Here is a 22,741-nt window from a genome sequence, read left to right on the forward strand (position 1 = left end):
TAATCCTGATTCGTTCGGGACACTTGAATGGGAAACTAAACTGGACGCTGGTCAGTCCTGGGAGTGAAGGGTGCAGCGTGCACGAATGAAGATCCTTCGACTCGCGTCATCGTTTGAAGGATCGTACATACAACCGGGGGCCCTCGACGATCGAAGATTAATGGCGATTCTCGACCCGCCGCGATTTGTTACGTCGAATATCTCGCTACCGATATCGACCCCTCGGACGGTTTCTCTTTTATTGGAAGACCTCGTGATGGACTGCTAAAGAAGCTGTTAATAGCTAGCGGGATGCGTTCGCGTTGTGGAATTTTAAGCAGAGAATATTTCTTGTTGGATCTATTAATTGCATAGAGAAATTTAAGAGAACTTTAAGAGTTGTTCTCTTAAATTTAATAAATCAAGGCAAAGACTTTTCTAAAATGAACCATGACATCTGTGTCCAGGCACATTGAATTATCATAATCAAGTTTATTAAATTATTTGAGAAGACTCAGATCACCCCAAAATAATCTTCTTTAGGAATTATTTCTAAGGAAATCAATGCAATTCCAAAGTCCACCTCCTTCCAAAGACTAAACAAAATTTGTTTCACCTATATGTACTCGTATCGAAGCTGACTCTTTACGTATTTAATTAAACCTAATCAATCTAAGCTTCGAAACTAGACATAGATTCACCTGCAAGCTCCCTCGAGAATTCCCAGGTAACTTCTTCGATTTAAATAAAAAAAATAAAAAAATACCGATCGTGCAACGTTGTTCACGCGAGTACACACGCATAATCGACCAGCCCTGCGTTTCGACCAGGGTCCAGCTCTGAAAAGGCACAGCCATCGATGATCCCTCATCGTACTGCGAGATCAGGTTCTCCCGACGATCAGTTAAGTCCTCTGTGCGCGTAACGAGTTCATATCTCGCGCATCGTTTGCCTCGAACAGAGGAGACGAAGCAACCCAGGGTGGGTATGACAAGATCAGCAGAGAGAAGAGCACACCTGACGGATTGAAACGAGACGAGGAAGTCTGAAAAGGAAGGGAGCCTGATCGGAGCCTCGCAGCGAAGCACAAAAGACGACAGCTAGGTGGACGGAGAAGCGGAGTTGATAGTCCAATCAATCCGGAGACTGGAATGAAATAGATAAGAAGCTATGGAAGGATCGAGAGGCTCTTTATCTCGGGTTCCACAGTTGCGTGGATCTACCTTGGACATTCGACAGGTGTAAGAGGTCGAAAACTATAAAAAAGGAAAAGAAACAGTTATCATCGAGGGGTAAAGGGGTTGCCACGAGGAAGAGCACTCGGTCCCGCAAAAGTTCGGCTGGTCCTCGAGCAGGAAGCAGACTCAGGACTCAACCGTCGGCGAAATTATATGCGGAATCCGTTCCCTATGGAAACGGGTTTCTATGGGCTCGTGCGAAATACCGGGTGTCTTGACAAGAGCAATTTATCATGCTCGATCTGTATTTGCATACGTCGTCAAAGGGCCCCGTCGCTTATGCCGGGGACATCGCACAGTCGAGTGCCTTTTGAAATTCGCGTGTTTGCGAATACCCTTTCCCTGACATCCCCATATCTCCGCGCATCTCTTTATTTCTCTCCGCTTCCGTGTCACCCTCTTCGCGAACCGCCTCTTCGTCGAGCGTATTCGAAGAAGACAGTCCTCGAACATGGTATTCTTTTCGACACTTGTCGCGGAGGAGCGATTTTTGGTAGAAAGTGGGAAATCGTGGTTATTCGAGGGACATTTTTTGAGAATTAATTTCAAAGACGTGAATGCAAGATTAGACTCTTCCTTGTACGTAATGTTTGCATGAATAGAAGAGACTCAAAAGAAAGTATTCTTCGGTATGGGTGTATTAAAAATGGCTCGGCACTCTGTTGATTTAGAGGCTATCTTTAAGATGTCCAATTGGCGTCGTACCTACTTTCATCGTTGCTACTTTCATAACTTTGTTCCAATTTCTTTTTTAACAATTTCTTTCAAAGAAATTTCTATATCGTTTCTGATGGTTATGTAATCATAAAACCAACAAGACCTCTCAAGAAGCGGATCTTTATCGAACATCACATAGGCCATTTTTAATCAACGTGCATACTCAGGTCACCTTTGCCTCAACGACAATCATTTTATTGGCACTTCGAGTTCCAAAGAAATTAAACCTAAAGAAAACTTAGTGGTGACTGAGAGTCACCTCTCGAGTGCACAGGGTTAATATCCATGAAAATTTCCCCGATTGCGTATAACCTAAATCTCGAAAACTACCTAAATTAGAACACGAAAACTACCCGAAGAACCCGCTCCCACCCCCCGAGAAGAACCAGGAGGGCTTAAACGTCGCAAGATTCGATCATTACTCACCGAGCGCGTATCTTTCGGTTTGTCCTCCTAAAAGCAGACCAGCGAACAAACCCCCGTCGGTCACGCCTCTTTCCAGGGGACGCGTCCGAGCGACGAGTCCTCGATACAGATAAGTCATGCTCGTCATTTTTCATTAGACGGTTTCAACGGTCGCCCTGGAACCAACGTCGCTCGCCGCGAGCCATCGGTCCTCTCGCTCGAACTTTTCCACCGGCGCGAGTTTTATCTCGCGCTTCCACCCTTAATTTGATTAATCGTGAAGGATCTTGACCCCTCCGTGCGGCATTAATCATCATCCGGCGCGTATGCATACATGGCCGCGGCATTAAAGCAACGCCGTGGACGTGAACGAGAACCGACTGCCATTTGTTACTCGAGCGCTTGTTTAGAGAAGGTTTACACACTCGACCGGCTCTTTCGTGTCCGAAGCGTGGAAATTAATGGCGGATTAATTCGACGACGGTCGTGAAAAGACGGGCAGACGAGCACTGGATCGCGGTGCTCCTCGAACGATCCGGGACGAGTGCCTTTTCGTTTCTTTTTTTTATTCTCGAAGAGGTCGGCGGGGCTGGAGGGGCAAGGATGATTTGTTTGGAGGAAGTTCGAGATGTTCATTTGAATACAATGTTGGTGGTTTCTTTGAGTCTGGCTCGAGGTGTTTGTCCGGTGATTTTATTTGGACTTTCCGAGGGAGAAGACGGATGTTGGGAGTTCGAGGATTTGTAGGTAATGGAGGGTGGGGGGTCTGGACTGTTGAGTGATAGAGTTGGTCGTTTTCGTGAAGTGGCACGAGGAATTGATAGGAAGCATCTTAATTTATGTATACGATATGTGTAACTAGAATTTAAAGAACATCTATGATGTTAATTATAAAGGACACCGAGTGTATAAAATTGTATAACCAGTCTTAAATGAAATAATCCCACATTATCGATAAAGAATAGAGATCTCATAAAGCAATTCTCATAACTCATTACACACACCTAGTACTTATAATCCTAAACCATGGACAGACTTAACCACCTACCTTTCGATTCTACAAACATTTTTTCCCCCTCCCCTAAATAAAGTCATGAAACTTTCTCTCATCGACCCTCACTCATATCCCTAAGCAAGCCCAAGTTTTCTTGATCATGGTCCAGGAACAAGTTCCACCTAAATCACCGTCGAACGCATCGTCGATGCGTTCCCTTATTAGCAGTCGATCTGAGAGGACGTTCGTGTTGGTTTCAGGTTCTGTTAAGCCCCTGGGAAGGGTTGAGGCTCTTGATTTACTAGCTGTTTATACCCTTTCCAACCCCAAGGTCTGCATTATAACCATATTTATACTAATAGCCCCGTCTGAACTTCGGCGACGTTTGCTGGCACAGACGTGATTTAGTGGCTGCGTCTCAGCTATTGGAACGACGAGAAAAAAGACACGAAAGGGGTAAGAAGGCACGAAACACTAGGCGTGTCTCGTGTTTGCAGTGTAAAATGTCGATCGTTAAATTTCGACACCGCTGTCGTTACGTGCATCGCGCCCCTCGATGGCTACCACTACCCTTGTCTCGGTCCCTTTTTTGTAACCTTTTAGGACACGGTGACGTCGATTAGTTGACTATTTGCAGAATAAATGTTTGATGTACGAAGTGTAATGGTAAGGTTAGGATATTAAGGAATTGGTTTACAATTATAAAATAGTTCATCTGCAGCTGGATTGTTTAACCGTTTGAGTCCCCCAAATGTACTGAGACTTTTTGACACAAAATCTCAGCAACGCGATCGCTGTTGTTTAGAACTACTGTCGTCTATTTCGTTACAGGATGAAGGATTAACTCCCCATGCCAAGAAGCTTGGACACATCTCGAAATAAAACCAATATTATATTACTTACATCGTCTGAACTTCTATGACACATTCTCAGAGGATCCTACATGCTCCATCTTAAAACAAACATTCAACCTCCCACTAATCTTAACCCGACACTTATCGGTACCTACAGAATGAATATAAGCTCTCCACGAGTGTACAACGTTCCAACAAAGCCTAATCTCTCTTCATCCTTGCGATACAAGACTTCCAAAGCAACTCATCGTCCCTGGCCTCCTCCACGGTCGCCATCGACTAGGAACGACGGCAAGAAAGGTCGAGCAACATCGTAGGATCCGTCAGAGGGTCGAAACTCCAGACTGGCAGCGTTTAAGCTGACCGAAACAGGCGATTGAGTCATTAGGCGAAAGCCGAGAGGAAGTCGGTAAATCAGTAGGGCCTCGGAGGACGTGAATGGGGATGGAGGAACGTTCGAAGGGCGACGTCGCCGATGGAGGTGAACAAGGAAGGAGCCCGGATCTCCAGTAACGGGATGTAATTATGATCGGTGAGATACGTCACGCGTTATCCCCGTATTGACGTCCACAAATCACGACGTACGGTCAGTCGAGCCGATATCTCGGCCAGCCTTAACGCCAACGCCAAATCCAAAATTATGTACGTCGACGTGGACTCTCGGGAGATGCTCGGAATCCGTCGACGATAAAGAACATCGCCGGGATTGAACACGATTTTTCATTAACCGAAGACGCGACTCTAGAGTGGAATTTTTTTGTCCTTGACGTCGTTTGCATCGTTATTAGAGAGATTGAGAAGCTTATTGGAGCCTTAGGCTATTAAATCTGAAGGTACATTAAATCTTTCATGAACTATATCCCTCTCGATAGATGCGATTCTTAAATATAAACATCAAAGGGGTTTCATTCGACGGCGTTGGGAGACAAAGCTAATTTAACTCTGAAAAGATTCTTTTCCAATCTTTTATCAAGTTTTCAATTTCATTCATCACATCCATATTGGGAATAGTTAAAGTAATTTAAAAACTGAACGAGTACCCACGTGCTGAGACCTTTGAAAATCGTATCATTCCTTTCTATGCATAGTCAAACTCGGTGAAATTTTCTAATTTCCAAACGTAAATTAACTCTTCGTGCAGGCAATCTAGTCCTCGTCGAACACCAAAGACAATTACAATCGTCGTACGAAAGTTACAATTATTTCTCATTAAACCACAAATGGAGCCCTTAAACTTTTACCCTTAAAACTTCTTCTAGCCCCTCTGCCCCCTAAAGAGGCCATTCACGGATCTTCAATTGCTGATCCACCTTGGTCACTAATTTACGAAGTCCTCGGAACTGTCAAAGAACATCGACTTCCTGCTGGTAATTCCATGTCTCGTTTTGCTCGAACGACAGTGGGCTCGACGGAGTGGAATGTAGAATAAAGCCAGGCTCCGGAGTATCCATTCTTCGATTTTACTTCTTACAGAGAAACCGTGGCGCGAGGAAGCGGGGTCGAAGTGAGATTGTCCAGTAAAAATGCCGCGCGCTTTGAAGGGAAGTTTCGCTTCTGAATAATTCAGTGGAGTAAAAGTCGCGTCCAAAGGGTCAAAGGAAAGGGTGAAGATAGACGAAAGAACCTTGCTTTGGTAATCGTTCGTCGCCGAGGAGATCGTCGGCGAGCCAAGTATCTCTCGTGCGACGAACACGCGAAGAGAACATCCAGGTGGAGGAAGCCAGAGTCACTCGAGCAGTTTTGTTTTGATGGAAAGGAGCTTTGGAATGCTCCGGATGATATGTAGAATATTTTGTAGAATTTTAAGCGAGATGCTGTATTTGTTGAAAGGAAGTTCGTTTCGATCAGATCAATTAGGTATCTAGGTATTGTTATGAGAAATTTGCGAAACTACCGTCGGTTTTGACGTTGTCAGAGTGACATAGCTTCTTAACCCGTTCAAGAAAATTTAAAGCGTTTTGCCTTGGGCGGGAATATTTAATACAGATGTGTAATCTAGGTTACACAAGGGATATTAAATTTGTTGTTTTGAAAAGAAAATTTACGATCTATTAATGCAATAATTTTTTACTAAAAAGGCTATAAATTTATTCTTTGAGTAATTGCAATCAATTTGAACTACGAGACATATCGTAGTTGGCAGTGAATGGGTTAATCAACAGAAGAATTAAATTCTTTGTCATATTGTCTCTCTTGGACCCAGGCATACATCCATCCCTATATACAGTCGTCCCATAAATATTCGTACTCTCTGTGTTTATTGAAGGAATCTGTCTAAATTCAATGACAGGTTTGATGTTTTCGAATAAATATTTCATTATAAATATGTACATGGATAAACTTCACACTTGTACAAATTTATAATAAAACATTTATTGGAAAACGCTTACCCTATTATTTAATTTAGACAAACTTCTTTTACAGACGTAAAGGGTACGAATAATAATGAGACTGCTGTATAAATGGGTTCAAATTTCTTACGTACATAAGACAGGCTTTCCGGGTATTACTTCCTCTTCATAATTAATATACTGATTCCTCTATTGATATCTACAATCGTCTCTATCATCGATCCACCACGACACGCGATTACACATAATACATCGACACGTACGTAATTCTTTACATTCTCAGCCCCGTGACCTAGCGAGAAAACGGCCTCTCTCACTTAGAATATAACAGAGCAACAACAGGGGGATCTAAATAGGAGGAAACTGGCAGCGGCAGCAATTTCCTAAGCGACTCCGCGCGTCACGGCCTCGGTCAGTAATTCGAGCCCGCTCAATCCGGCACGATAATTGCGTTTCACGATATGCCGAATCAGTGGATACGTGCCTGGGTAGCCGTAAGGCATCCACGGAGCATCCGGAGTCTGTCGATCCTCTCTCCGTTAACCTCCCCGGATGCTGGCTACCCAGTCGCAGGTACCTTCTGGCGGTCAGCTTTCGATTCGCGCTACCGTCCCCGACTCCCCTTACCCGATAATGCGGCGTTTCTGTGTTGGGGCTTCGCCTATTCATTGCCTAGTGTAACGGCGACTGGGATCACGTGACTGCGTCAGAGGGGGGCCCGAGACATCAAAGCCAAAGGCATAGTTGCACTCTAGGGACGGCCTATATGGCGATGCCTAGGCCGGTTGCAGTTCCCCGAGACCGACGAGGGCTACCCCCGGTGCCTCCGGGCGCCCTAACCGCTCGCGTCGTCGTCGTTGTGCCGCTGCACCGTTGCAATTTCGGCCTTAATGCGCCCACGACCCTCTCCGATACCGTCTTTGAGGGTCGTTCGCGGCTTAATCCCAGCGAACGATCACCGGCTGGGAGGAAACTCTTCTGATGGATTTCAAAGAGCGAAACTGGGATTCGTTGGTAGGGATATGTGGTAGCATAGTTTGCGCTGGGATGATATCGACGTAGGTAGAAGGATATTTGAATATTTTGAGGAGTTGTGGAGGACATGGATCGAGGGTGAAGACCTTTGGACACTCAAAGGGGTGGTTTATAATTTCTCGAGTTCGACTGGATACCTCGTGTAGAAAAGGTTACTTTTGTCCAAATTGTAACATGTAATCACGTAAGTATAAATCGATGTTTTTTGGAAACCTGGAAAGGAGGAAAGTATAACAAGCTCTAATTACATGATATGCGACTTGTGATATCTAAAATATTAATATATCCGGTGGTGCGTGCTTTAGATTGAGTACTCTGAATCTTTTAATCAGAAGATCGCCAAATTTAATACAGCAGTGCATAAATACTCGTGTTTCTTTAATTCTACTTCCCAAAGTCTCCAATTCCAAAGTCTCCAATCCCAAAGTCTCTAATCCCAAAGTCTCCAATCCCAAATGTCACCGCTATAAAATATATCCCACTTGAATACAATACATCTCATATCGGAATTTTATACTAATCGAAGGTTACTTTAAACCTATGTAAAACAAATCAAAGCACAACGGCTGTTTGTTCCAATATGGAAGAACGTAGGCTTGTGTTTCGCAAAAGTTCCATGGGAGCAATAACGATATCGTAATGGTCGGTAAATGGAATATCGCCTTGCACTCCGATATCTTTCATTCGACAAATGGAAACCGTGGACTACGACTATTTGCCAACCGCGTGGCAGAGAATTTGGAGCACGAACAGTTGATTGCAATTAAACTTGAAATAATAACAACGGCTCGAATACGCCGCTAATATAAATTCCATTTAGCGAGGGAAGCCAGGCGCAAAATGTAGAAATGCTCGCAATGTTATACTAACTTTTGCGAACTGGTAAACACGGTATCGTGTAACGTGGAAACACGAGCACGCAACTGTACCCCGATATATTATTATTCGCAACTCAATCGCGTTCTGCGGAACGTCAGAGAGACGCTGGCGTAATCTAATCGAAATACGCGCATAGTGCACCGTAATAATCCATTATCGTTCAATTTAACTCGTTTCGTTTAAAGGCTACTCTATACACTCGACTGTTCCACAGAACTCATCGATTGAAACGAAATATTTAATATAGTCGAGCAAACTTAGATTGGTCCTCTACGAATTATCTTTTCAATGGTTCAGGACTATTACTATGATCCGGGTTGAAATTATTCGCGGTACTTCGTTTGATATTAGTGAAAAAAATAAAAAATTAATTTGTGACACGTATGGAAAATGAAAAGAAACCATTAGACTGTACGATAAAATAATAAAAAAGTTAAAATTAAAGAAATATCGATGATAATAGTATTCTAGTATTTTTACTTGATATTTTTTACTCCGTTGTGAGCAATACTCATACATTTCTAAGAATTCAGAAAATCTACAAGCAATATTTGCATAGAAAAAAAGAGAGAATGATTTAATAGAAAATATACTTCAGGTGCAATGGAAGAGTACTTGAAAAAATCCCAATAAATTGACTCAAGCCTGACTATGGCCTCATGCCTGATGCCTACGAGACATGGCTCGTACACCTCGAATTCTTTTTTTAATTAATTACAGTAATCGAATCGCTAAACTGATTATTCTCGAGCCAAACGGGTAACACGAATTGCGTGCTCGTAATTTTAGTAATCCACTCTAAATACTAGGGTTCTGCTGAAAACGGCAGGTGGTCGAAGACGCATGAAAGGGTATATGATATCGGTAAGTAAACTGCATAAGGTAGAGGGCAAAAACAAAAAAATCACACAAAAGTTATGCAGTAATGAGTGGATATGTCAACAGAATAATTGTTGGGTCGGTTCGATAACAGGAAACGTTTGATATGGGAAAAGGAAATCGAAGAGAACGGAAACGCAAATGCACTCGCCGCGGGAATACGAAACGGAGGGTAAGGAATGCTAAGTAACCTTCAATTAGAAATTAATGCACAAATTTCGAGGGATGGAGAATCGAGTATGACGCAGCGAAGCGTTGTTTCTCGACTTCCAGGTAAATTAGGTGAATTTTTGACTTTCTATACGAAATTAACGAACTATTCCCGCCTTCTCAGTTCTTGGGAAGAGATATTATTTACACCTGTTCGAAATTTTAGCGAAACTAAGGGAGGTTGCAATGGAAAATTTATGGAACCGCGTTCCTCTTGCCGTTAGCGAACCGCAACCCCTGCAAAACAGCAGGAAAAGGAAACCGCCCAGGCGGCGGTTAGGTTAGGTCAGTTCCCCAGACCGAATAAATTGGGTCAAGACAGAGTAGCAGCTTTAGTAGCATTATGCGAGAGGACGACATATGGTCGCCGTTTGGATATACATACGTTGCGGCTCGCCAGTGTTTATGAGAAAAAACATTCGGCGTTACGTTAAACCAGTAAACAACGTGTCCCTCTTTTCGACGTTATTCGAGCTTCGCGAATATAAATTAATCTAAACGAAGCGCACACATGTTGTACTTCTCGTTACGTTTATTGGGGCAATTAAGCTCCGCGAATAACTTCATCGTAGAAGTTCTGAAAAGACTTGACCTAAACAAAAGATAACATGTATCACTTAAATTTTTTATTTTCTGCACACTTTTCATTCCTGACCGAATTTTTCTTTTTTCCTTTATGCGTTCAACGCAAGAAAGCCCAGATCCCATAAATCAAAACGAAATAGTCCTGAATTCCACCTAGACTCCCCAAAGTAATCCTAATTTCTTTACAAAACCAGTCAAAGCTATCATTTTTAATCAGATATCCAGTTTCACAAACAAATAGTATCCCAGGTGGAATTGAACCAGTAAAGGTATCGATAAACGCGCCAACGATGACAATAGAGTTTCGTGTTCCCACAAAACCCTAACAATAGCTAAAAGCCGGACCCCCCGCGTAACTCGAGGAAGTGTAGCTTCCTGTCACTGTTAAGGGAAAGTACTGGTGGCCAGCGTCGAATTTGACGAGAATCACAACGTGCCAACCCGAACCTTGTAATTCGAGTCAATGAGTATGTCATTCGTGCACGTTTGATTCCGGTGAAAGAGCGCTGAATGTGCGATTCATTAGCCAAAAGAGGCTCGTGAGTCGCGCAACCGAGGCAAGAGAAGCGATTTTCGCACGATTCGCAAAGCGCCCTGACAGCCACACATTATGCACTCACACGCTTCCGCTTCGAGCTGAACGTAGGACGAACAGAGGGATGTGGAAAGGGTTGGAGGAGAGACGAGGGAGGGAGGATATTCGAGGGCTTCGACAGAGAGGGAAGAAACGGAGGATCTGGGCTTGGGCTGGACGAGAAAAATGGGTGGAAGGGATGCAGATAAAAAGATAGATGCAAAGGGGTTGAAGTGGATGAATTAATTTGAAATTTAATTTTTCTGTTGTTGCATTGAAAATGTTGGTTTGACAGGCACTATTATGTAGCATGCTCGAGATGATTTATGAGGTATAAACTGAAATTTAGATAGGAACTTTAACCCTTTGCATTCGAGGGACGACTTAGAAACGACAGTCTTTGTTTACCTTAAATTTCATTGAATTTTGAACTGTTCGTAGCGATCAGGAATACAGTAAGACACAGATCGATCTCTAATGAGAATTTGAGATCTGAAAATGAGATCTTTAATTTGAGATTTGAAAATCAGGTCACCTTTGCCTCGCCAGCAATTATTGACACTTTGAGTTCTACAGAAATGAAACCTAAACAAACCTAGTGGTGACCGAAAGTCATCTCTTGAGTCCCAAGAAGGGTGATTGTATGCATAATAAGGAGGAGGGTAATTTTTCTCTTTTAAAAAAGTCTCTATTTTATGTTTGAGAACTCTGGTTTGAGATCATCTTCTGGACATTCAAAGAAAAGTAAATCCACGAGGTATGGTCATACTTTTAGATTACTCTGTCATGTTTGTATAAAATTCAAGTGTGTCTCGATGAATAGAAGACAAAACCACAAAGACAACTCCAACCAAAGAAAGTTTCACAAAAATTCTCTAAAAATTCTTCCCCTCCCTTCCACCCCAGCAAAGTCTCATCGTTGCACTTTGGAGTATCCTACACATTCCAGTGCCGTAACAGAGGTTTCCAAGAAGGACGGGTGACAACTAAAAATGGCTAGAAGGTAAGGAAAATAATGACACGAGGGGAGGGTGAGTATATATGCGCCAGGGAGGAAAAATTGAGAGGAAAAGCGAAGCTAGGGGATCCAGACGCGGAAGAGACGCGGAGAGTAGTAGAAATGGGAGCGAGGAACGGGCGTTTTCGCGACAATAGACAGGATGTGCGAAGGGTTACCATTGCAAATCACAATGGTGACCGCAAAACGCGAATGACAGGTTGAATAGACGCGGACTAGAACACCGCAGCGGACTATTATTACCCAGGATCCTTCTTTTTCGTTTCGAGGCCGTGCTCTGTGGGAAAACCGCGGTCAAAGGGAGTTGGAGTTCTTTAATTCGTCGAAGGAAGACGAAGAATCTCGCGGTGTCTTTTCGTGTACCGGATTTTCCTAAACTACTGGGCGGGGATCTCGAGTGTTCGAACGTTGTAACCGCGAGACCTGTTTCGAAGGAAATGAAATTACGTGCGGACACAAAGGGCCCAACCACGCGGAAAGCTCGACCGTTTGTTAGACGCAAACGTTTGTAAATTTGTTCTTTCGAATTTTCTACGTTCCCCTGGCTTTCTTTTTCTGCTCCAACTTCTGGACCTCTGTCGCGCGAACGACACGATTGGCCCACTGTTCGATCCGACAGGGAACCTTTGTCCTCGTAGAATGGATTACGCGGATAACTGTTCAGAAATGTTCTCACCACGTTCTGGCGCTTTTAAATCCAATTTCTCGAAGTTCAAGTTTCTACATTAATATCGTTATTGTAGTCACAGTTATGAAACGAAAACTACTGCATGTGCAATCACTCATTCTATTTGGCTTCTATTACTTGGTTTTTGATGAAAGTTACGATACTTCCTTCACTATGATACTGTTTCAAATGACACCACACGGCTTTCTTTTCACTTTTCATTAAACTATCGCGAAATAAACGCGATATTCCAAAGGAAGCACAGAGCTACCAACCGATTTATAACACATGAGATACCACGTCTTTCGGAGGAGAATTCTATCCAGGGCCAATATAAATTATCGCGGTATTTAACTCGAATACTTCTCCCATGCGTGAGATATAATATCCTCTAATGTTCCACGGAGCGTAACGTCGCACCCCAAAGCGACAGTGAAATATGAGCGTGCCTCTTTATCCGTGCACACACGACAATGCTCTCGAAATACGGAAGAGGAGCCCAGGTGCGGCGGCGCTTAATTTGAAACGCTTTCCTCGGGAAATTGGATGCTAATCACCCGCTAAAAGTCCAAAACGCGTCAGGAAAATTCTCTGTCGCGTTCATTAACACCGCCTCGCGCTTGTTAATTGCGCCGCGCACCCGACCACTGACAGTTGGCGATTAAATACGGGAGAACGTCGGGTACGAAAAATGTGATTATTTCGCTGGGGTTAAAAGTGACGATAGTTTAGTATGTGATTTAAAAAGCAGCGATGCTGGTCCAATCGTGTTAATGTTTACTGAAGCTTTGGCGATTCGATATTGCAAGAACTATCCCTCTCTTCGTTATATAATTAATCTAAACCTTGGAGACCTACTCGACTCTAGCCTTGAGCGTTGTCAAGGATATTTTCTCTTAAGTTTTGCTTGCCGATGTAGCTCGAGACACCAACGCCAGGGCATCTAACCTGTAACAGCCGCGCGTTTTTATTAAAAGTAATAAAATCGTCCGTCGTCGAGTAATGATATCTTGTCCACGACGTTTCCCAGTAATTCAACCGATTCGACGAAAGGGAATTTCGCGTGGTAGGGCTGTGAAGCGTCGTCTGGAACTCAGGCCACGAAAGCGAACGACGAAAACGGATACGATAATACCCGGTCGCACGCCATCGCGGCCAGGGCGCACACGTAGGTGAAAATAGTAAAATCTGACCTTAAAATATTCGCCGTACCGGCAGGTACTCCGCTTGATTACCCACCAACACGTGCCACGTGATATCTATAACGGCGTCTCCATTTGTCAGCTAGACGCAATATAATGCCTCGAAATCGCCTCGTCGTTAATTCCCTGTCCGCCATCGCGATAATGCGTCGCTTATATACGAACGCCGACGCGATACCATCCGCCGTATAAAATTGTTCTCTTCTGTTCCGACTGGCGAGTACACGATTCCTGATTAAACATCCCGATAAAGCGTTTCGTGATTTTCGGGGCCCCGTTGACGGGAAACTCGCGTTCACGTGCGTTCCGGCCGCGGCGAGATTCCAACCTGAGGAATGATGATTGCCAAGCAACGGGAGATATTTATTATTCGAGGTACAAAGGGACGGGCGCGATGTATTTCAGAAGATGTTTGGATAATAAATATCTCGGTAATTTGGATCTCATTTCCAGTGGAGGCTGAAGTTTTCGGCGAAGAATTAATTAGAAGCAGGTGTTAAAGAGGGAAGAGGTTCGTTAAAGGATTGGCTACCTATTCGATAAGGTAGGACTCGGTAACGTGCGACAGTCGATCAATAGGGCAGGGATCAATAGCTCGCAGCTCAGTTAGTAATACAGAGCACTCTGTCGATAAATCTTCGGATAAATCAGAGCTCTACGTTACCGAATCTTATCGACAGACTGCACTGCATAATCGACGGTGCGCTCTTCTCTTACAAACAAGCTAATCAGATCTCCAAAAGTACATACTACAAGTAACTTACGAAATATATCCCATAATTGAACTGAAGTTGTAAACGTTTAGATACAATAATAATTCCAGGACATTGGTTCTTTCATCATTCCTGAGACGATAGTCTCTTAGACATCAAATTAAGTTTACCCTGCTCCAAACAGAAATGCTTTTCTTCAAGGCGAGTAGACTAAAGGCCTCCGCGAGACGAGATTTATCTAGTCTCCTCTCGCAGCGAGGAAAGCCCATACGACGAACAATAATATCCAGCGGCTCGATAGAGAGCGACAGCGGTTTGTCCAATTTCTTTTTACGGAGGACGAAAAATACTTGCAGGCGACTATCAGCGTACCGCGTGCGCTAGACCCCTTCGGGCACGCGATATTTACTCTAAAAATACGAGCCGCGTTTCAGATTGCCAGGACGTGTACAGGAATTATAGAACGTTGTCCGAGCTCTGTTACTCCTGTCCCCAGTAGCGCGCACAGGAATATAGCAAGTAGCGTGCAATCAAATTTTAAATATTCACGGAGACGAAAATGATTGTGTAACTACTTTGGCTAATTTACATGAATCATTAATGAATCATTCTCTATATATTTATAAATTCTGAATTCTGTAATCTGTAGGCTCTTCGATCATAATACTTACGAGAGACATGCACAGTGCACTGTGGACTATCGAACAATTTTGAACGCTATAAACTCTTAACGAGAAAGGATACACAAGTCCATGGAATACCACGATCCCTCGACACCGAGTCCAGCGACTGACAAAGCATTCGATACCGAATTTACAGATATGTGTCCCTCGATATTCGATTTCAGATGCCATACAAATCCCTACCTATCCCAACAGTCATTAATAGAATCCCAATGAATCCCATTACCGCGTTCCACGAGTCGTAATTTGACCATGGCTGCTTGCGCAAATTAAACTTAGCGTCCATTCGCCTAAATGAAATCCCGGCGACCGCACGATCCGGTACACGCGCGAGTACCAACACGCGTGGACGCTGAACGCCGATATCTCCCGTTCCCTCAACGAACTTACGACCAACGCTGCCATCACGTTTTACAATACGTTTTCGCGTGGAATAGCAGTCGGCGCAATAGGAGACAGGGAGTCGAGGAGATAACGCTGATTTCATTAGCGCAAATGAACTCGCATCACGGGCACTAGGCCGCTCGTTCGTCTGATTAAAACTCATAAAAGTTTTTGGCTCGACTGCACGTGTTACCCTGCCTTTCCTCCACGCGAGAGACAACGATCGTGACGTATCTTCCGGGCGTACTGGAATCGTTAACGTGCGCTTCTCCTCTTCCGAGAGATGAAATTGATATAAAGCCGTGGGACGTTCACGGAAAGGAAGGTAGTTTCCGTAGGAAAATAACTTCAAGGGGAACGAGATTCTGCCGCGAGATAATTGAATAAATACCGAAGATGTGATTACTTTACTCCTACGAGATTTATGGCTGTCTCATGTACGAAAATGGATTATATCTATTGCCTCGGAGTAGAAGTGCGCTGTGCAAATGTCGAGGAATCATACGTTGTCTTAGTTAAGTCGAGGAAATTGTTTTTGGATTGTAAGGTCCGATTCATTCAGATTTAAGAATAAGAAGAGGAAAGGGAAAAGGTACTCTAGAGGTAAGGTAGATGAATCTGTTGGCGAGATTCGATAATGTAGAACACGCTGGTAAGGCAGGTGATTCTGCTGATAATATAGAACAACCTCTTGACACCAAGACTTACCAACAGAACGCACTACTTTACCAACACACACCACTTCCTAAAGTGAGCTATTTCGTCGTGACAAACACGTAGCAATGAAAAGTAACGATACATACATTTTCATTTCTTTCCAAGTAGACATCCAGGGCCACTGTTCACAAAATCGCATAACCTCCCCACTGTCCCCCGAAAACTTTACGCAGCATCTTCCAACATCATATCGAGATCCATTATTCTTCCGCGATAAAATTCCTCGAGAGACAGCGCAAGGAGTAAACGAGATAAAAGGTGAACGAGGTTTAATTCCCCTTGGTCGAATGGTTCCTTGAACTCGTCGCCCTCTTGAATGCAGGATTAAACCGTCGATTGTATTTCTAATTGCAAAATTATCACGGGAAACACGCGATTCTCGGTAAACGTCTTCCACGGAGCTTCGAGAAAAATCGCGAACCAACAGCGCCGTATAAATTAAGGGAGGACGCGGCGTTCTCCTTTATCTCGCTCGCGTGATAAAATTTTATGGAAAGTTCATTTGCAAATGGCTTGAAACAGGAACTGTCGCGATGGAGGAACAAGAAAGAGGATAGGACAAGTGGAAGTCGCCCCGAGGAGCGAAGGAAACGTCGGACGCCCCGAAACCGCGTGAAACACTTTGAATAATTTCGCGATTCAAAGTCGTCGCGGGAAGGATTTTATATTTCTCGCGGTTGCTGCACCGAAACTGCATCAACGGTGCCAGCCAGACCGTCTGCATTTTTCTGGACTCTTATGTAGGCGTTTCTAGATGAGATTCGCGCTGGAATCTCGTTTCAAAATATCACTGCTGTATCATCGACTTCGACGTACACATTGTGCCAGAGGGAACCTCGAAATTTTACTCGTAGGTGATTCGAAACGAGACATTCTAATAAAATTCTGCTAGCATATACATTTATTTCTCGTTTTAGAGTTACCCCTGGGGACTTGACGGAATTTAAAATTGTCTAAAGAAGGAAGAGGTACATGAGATGAAAATTGAAATTGTAAATACATAGAAAGCATAATATAAAATTTACTAAAATTCGTTTAATAAATGAAGTTAACGATTGTTAATAGATGTCTATTTATATCTTTATTCGGTCTTTCTAATTTCATTTCTATTGTCACCTCATGTATCCCTTTACTTTCCAAGCATTTACTGTGAATTTGAATGTCTTATTGCCAGCAGTGCACGATAAAAATTGTCTAGCCCGCGAGTCAATTGTATTCTTAGCTGCAAATACTTTGTTCTCTTATCTCCCAAAAGTGAATGCAATTTTCCTAGAGAGTTCTCGGTCCGAAGGAATCGTACGGCATGGTAATGAACTGTGCCACGACGACCAGAAAAGGGTGTTCGCCTCCGCCCCATTACCTTTTCCCCTTTCGAAGCGTACGGGCTCCGACAGTGGGATAGGTCAGCACGCCCTTTCGCGCGTGTTAATGGCATATTACCTTCTTCTACGGTTAATGGATCATTCCGTTATCCGCGCGCTATTTTGTCGTGCACGCCTAGAACACGTAAGTACACGGATAATACCGCGACGCGTGCTTCGGCGTACTTCGACCAAGCAACACGGAGATAATTGACAACTATTTTCGAAGGGGACGCGAACTTTGCGCGCTGACGGGTCTTGGAGGGAAACGATGGAACGATATTTCAGAGATTAAAAGTCGTACCAGGTACGTGCATATTTTAACCTCGTGAAGCTTGTAATGGATGTTTAATTGGTTTAAATCGTTGCACAAATCGATCAACTCCACGAAACAAAAGGTTAGAAATGCGATGACATGGCCTCTGAAATAAATTATTCATTATTCAATGGTCAATAAAATTTTGTCGTTTGATGGTGTTAATCTTTATTATTCGGGAGAGTTGTTATAAATAGAAAAAGTTGACTACGCCAAGTGCTTTGACACTTGGAGCAAGTTTATAGTTGTTTCTGAGTATCAGTTGTTAGGATTACTAGGTTCGGTAAATGTCGGATAGTTACTTACTATAGGGTACCTAGAATGGACCGTAGTCGATTGTAGTCAAAATCAATTGACCACTCAGGGCCACTAATAGATTATCCCTACCATACTCGGATACCCCGTCGACGTACTCGGTGTCTCTTCGATGGAAGACGGAGAGTAGTCGGGTCATAGTTAGGGAAGTGGCCTTGAATGGACAGTTGATATTGATCTGTCTGTAGAAGATGTTATTGATGAATTACCAGAGCAAATATAACAGATATCGAAAATGATCCGAATGAAACGATACTTATTTCACAGCCAGTATTTCTGTGCACGCCTTCTGCATGTTCGATGCTTAGAATTCTTTTATGTATTATATAAAATAATAAAATCTCATCAAAAATACATCTTTTGTTACTGATTCCTGTACCAATTGAAATCTCTGTCAAGGAACCTTTCCTAACCTTCCAAGCGCAATTTCTATTAACAACTAATAACATCCTACAAACTCGGTACCAACGAATACGACGATTAACAGCAATAAAGTCAGCAAAAGTTCTTCATCCAATACCGCGCACGTATCGTCTGGCAAACGCTTCGAGGATCGCCAAGAGGAATTTCGCGGCGGTTCAATCGAAATGAAATCGCATCGGGCGTGTGCTCTTCGTGCAATTTCGACGGGACGAACGAGCCGGGCAATCGCCCTCTCCGTCTCTCTCCCTTTCACTCTCTGTTATCGCGATAACTCGTCCGCGATCCTAATTGAAACCGCGAAACCTAATTCCCGAGAGTGTCCAATATAGGTCCCCTCCGCCAGCGTTGCCGTTCAACGGGTCAATATATACATCAACGTTCCAACGATGGTCCCTCGTTCTCTTTCTCTTTCGTCGTGCCGTTTCTCTTTCGTTTTCGGACCCTACCGAATTTATTTCCAGGCTACTTTATTTGCTTTCATTAAGCGGCGTCCGCTAGCTGACGTGCCCGATAACCCGTGCCCTCTTCCGTGCAATTAAAAACGGATACGCGAGAAGCGCGGAAAATGGAACGGGGGGACTTTCGCGTCGGAACTGTCGAAAACAATCGAAACGGTGGAATTCGGGCGTTCAACGTGTTGACTGTCGAACTGATTCACGCGACAACGTCTGCAGACCTAAAACTTTCTGTGGACCCCTTCTCGAAACGATTAGGACTATGAAATTTAACATTTGTCGTATTACTTATTTTTGTATTCTCATAAAAATTTACGATTTTCATCCAAATTTGTTTTCATTGATACTCAGCGAATTGTTGAAGTTCCTTAGTGAAAAGCTCTGTAGGCGACGTGGCGACCAACGTGTTAAAAGGATTTTCCGACACCGAATCGTTATTGACATTGAAATATTTACAGTTTCTTTGGGTCGACAGGGTTCTTGCGGGCTGGAGAATTATTTCTTGGAGTTGGATGCCTCGAGGGGGTGTAGAGGTATTTATAAAAGAAGGTGGACAGGGAAAAGTGAACATTGGTTCACCTGTCAATAGTAATGAAGGCCTCCAGCTAACTATGAGTCTGTGTGTCCTGTCTGGTCATGTCTATCTTGTGTGATTGATAATAATTCGATCCCTCAATCTCTCAAGTCCTCGATCTGGCAATCCCTCGTTTCTCCGATCTCGCAGTATATCCATCTCCCATAAAATACTCCGTTCCCACAAAACTCTCTCGATCTGAGGATATTTAACGATCTCGAAATATTCACATAAAATTCGCGAATAATAAAATAAAATAAAATAAAATAAATCTCAAATAAAAATACTATCAATGCACTCTTTGGCAAAGCGACCCAGAGCTCCCTGTGCCTTAGATGAGGCTACATTTTAACCTTCTGCGTCCCAATGGGAAGCTGATTGTACCCCCTTCTTTCAATCGATCTTCTTGTTTTATAGTGGGCGAGTATCATTAATTTTTAATAATACAACTGCAGTAAAGTAGTCGCTATCTCGAACAGCTCAACGTGGCTTACCCCAGGATGAGTTCCCGAAGAAATCACACCTTTCTATTCCCACGAAACCTGTCGCTCCAACTCTTTCATTCCAAATTTGCCCTGACGAGACTTTAATCTCCGTCACGCCTCGGTGAGCCCTCAGGAGCGGCGCTCATTTGCATCCGTGCGATGGCCGCGATGCGCCGTGTAATAATTATTACGATCTAGCCGCGAAAGGGCATACTTTCGACGCTGCGTAAAAGCGTCGTCCCCGATAAGATCATCGAGTGCGTGCCCCCAGGGAACCCCCTAGCAACGCGCGTGCGTCACGCACGCGTCCACCCCTTCTCGCACGGCGTACTCCTTTCGGACGACGCCAGCGTCGTCGTCAACGTCGTCGTCGTCGTCGTCGTTGCACGCACACTGACCTTCGCCAATGACGCAGTGAGGGTCGCCAGGGCTCTCGACGCTACTCATGGAAATTACGTCGTTTTCAATTAAGTTCGAGGGCGAATCATCGTGATAACGGGGCGTCATTCGTGCGCAGGTTGCCCCGCTCCGTGTTGTTAATAACGTTTCCTCGGCGTGGTTAACGTGGTTCTTGGGGGCCCGTCAACGTTTTTTTTTCAGGTTTCAGGGTGTTTCGTAACTTGACTGATGATGGGCGTCTTTTTATGGTCGGTAGGGACGCTCGCGAAGGGAAATTCAGAGACAGGCGTACTCTGGCACTCACTTGGGACTAGGAACTGTGATCCCGGTGTTACGTGTGACTAACGACTACGGGTGTCAGGTGATTCGACGGAATTTTTACCCTCGCGCGAATTTTATTTCTGTGGTTTCGGAGGAAGAATTTATTTGGGTACGTCGGTGAATTAACACTAAACTTACTACGACCAGTCAAACGACTGTTTTCAAACTTCAGTATACATTTCTTATATGCAATGTATTGGAAGGTCGTTGTTTTCCTTTACTTTTTAATTAAGTGCGCTTTTCTCGCCGACTTGTAGCTTTAGAAAGGACAGAAGCGACGACGAGTGTTTTAGTTGGATCAAATTCAACTGACCGCTCAAGACACGGTAGTCCGGGCGATGGGGTAGACAAACGGTACGGTGCGGGTTTGTACCTTCGAGTGGCCAATTGAGATAGATCCTACTATAGCCGCGATCGCGCGATACCAGTTTCCCAATTAATCTGATACGTAACGAATGGATTGTTTTTAACAGTTGTGGCCGATAGTTACGTCTTTCTAAGTGGATACGAAAATTGAAAGAGCATCGAATCACCTAAATATTATATTTATAGATTTGTACTCTAGATTCCAGTAAAGTATAGATTCAATTGCTTCCTACTTCCTTCTACTTTCCCTTAATTCAAACAGAATACACATAAATATTCAGTAAGTGATGTCTATCTCAAGCTCGTATAAAATAAAAATAAAATAAAATTCACGCAACGGGGTCTGTTTATTCCTAAGCCGTTTTCAGTCTAACTTCGAAGGTATTCTCCCGTGTTCATTAGAGTACACCGTGTCTAGCGTGTGTATAATAAGCATAAGCTCGTCAAAGACGTAACCCCTTACAGAGGCTACAAGGATCTGAAATTGTAGCGCGTGCGAGGAACGTGGTATGCGTCTTTGGTATAGTGGATGCGGGAGATATCGCGGGCGGGATACTTAGGGATGATTGGGGATTACACGTCGAAACGTTACAAGGGGAAACGTTGATAACGCGTTCGCGGAATACGCGGGAAACATTCGAGGCGTGTTGCCACAACAGGTATCAAAGATGATTTATTAGACTAAATGCGAGAGAGATACGGGAGATAGCCCATTGTAAGAGACAGAGTAAATATCGGAAGCCACGTGACGCGGTAGATACAGACGTGGGGAATGATTTAGAGCCGATATGAAAGGTGACTTTGCCGAAGCAGATGTAAGAGACACCCTGCCGCGACGGTTGAGTTAAATATCGCGGGAATCAATCTATAGCACACACAGGTGGGGGATAATCTACCATAAGTGAATTAAGAAGCATCAAGGATAATCCGCTGCGGATGCGCGGAGTATCGCGAGCTATCGAAACGTACAGATAATATCGAATGCAACTGCGGAAACATTGAAAATAATCTGTCACGACAAACAGTGACACACGATTCGTGTTTGGCGTACGAATGAACATCAGAAAACTACCATATGTTAACGTGGTACCCTCCTGAGCCTCTTAATTTCATTCTTCGTTTTCTGTTCCTTTTATTTTAAGGGAATAATTTGTTAGCAGGTGCTCAGTTGCACAGTTAGGATAAATATAGGGAGGATTTTGAACTTTTCCAAGAGGACTGCCTGTCGTGAATAATCGTTCTTCAATGAAGGATGTTTTGCAATTTTTCGAGCTACAGCTATCGTTTCATTCCCTTTTGGAAATAGAAGGAGAGAACATTGTAAATAGAACCTAAACTTGTTTTATGAGTTATGATACTTGAACTGATTTCACAAAAGTGATTCTTAAAATAGAATTGTGAAAAGAGCCAGTTTTATATCGCCACTTATATATAAAAAAAAAAAAATAATATCAATTCAAAAATAAGAAGCAAGGTATTAAAGTGGCTACTAAAATTTCAGTTACACCAAATGGCGTCGGTCTAAATCTCCACAAGATGGCGCCCAGTGTCACGTGTCCCTCCTACCCTATCGCGACTCCGACCCCGCATCGATATGAATGAACACATTAGCGATTCGAGGTGAAAAAATGCGCCCAGTTTA

The 22,741-nt window shown here is 43.6% G+C and overlaps 1 long non-coding RNA gene across 4 annotated transcripts in view; it reads right to left on the reverse strand.

Moving 5' to 3' along the window:
* The window catches only part of LOC128874262 (uncharacterized), a 69,073-nt gene that overhangs the window by 25,221 nt on the left and 21,111 nt on the right, over positions 1 to 22,741 (reverse strand). The gene's annotated exons all lie outside the window — the stretch shown is intronic.

The sequence above is a fragment of the Hylaeus volcanicus genome, chromosome 3 (assembly GCF_026283585.1).
Source record: "Hylaeus volcanicus isolate JK05 chromosome 3, UHH_iyHylVolc1.0_haploid, whole genome shotgun sequence".
Taxonomy (NCBI): domain Eukaryota; kingdom Metazoa; phylum Arthropoda; class Insecta; order Hymenoptera; family Colletidae; genus Hylaeus; species Hylaeus volcanicus.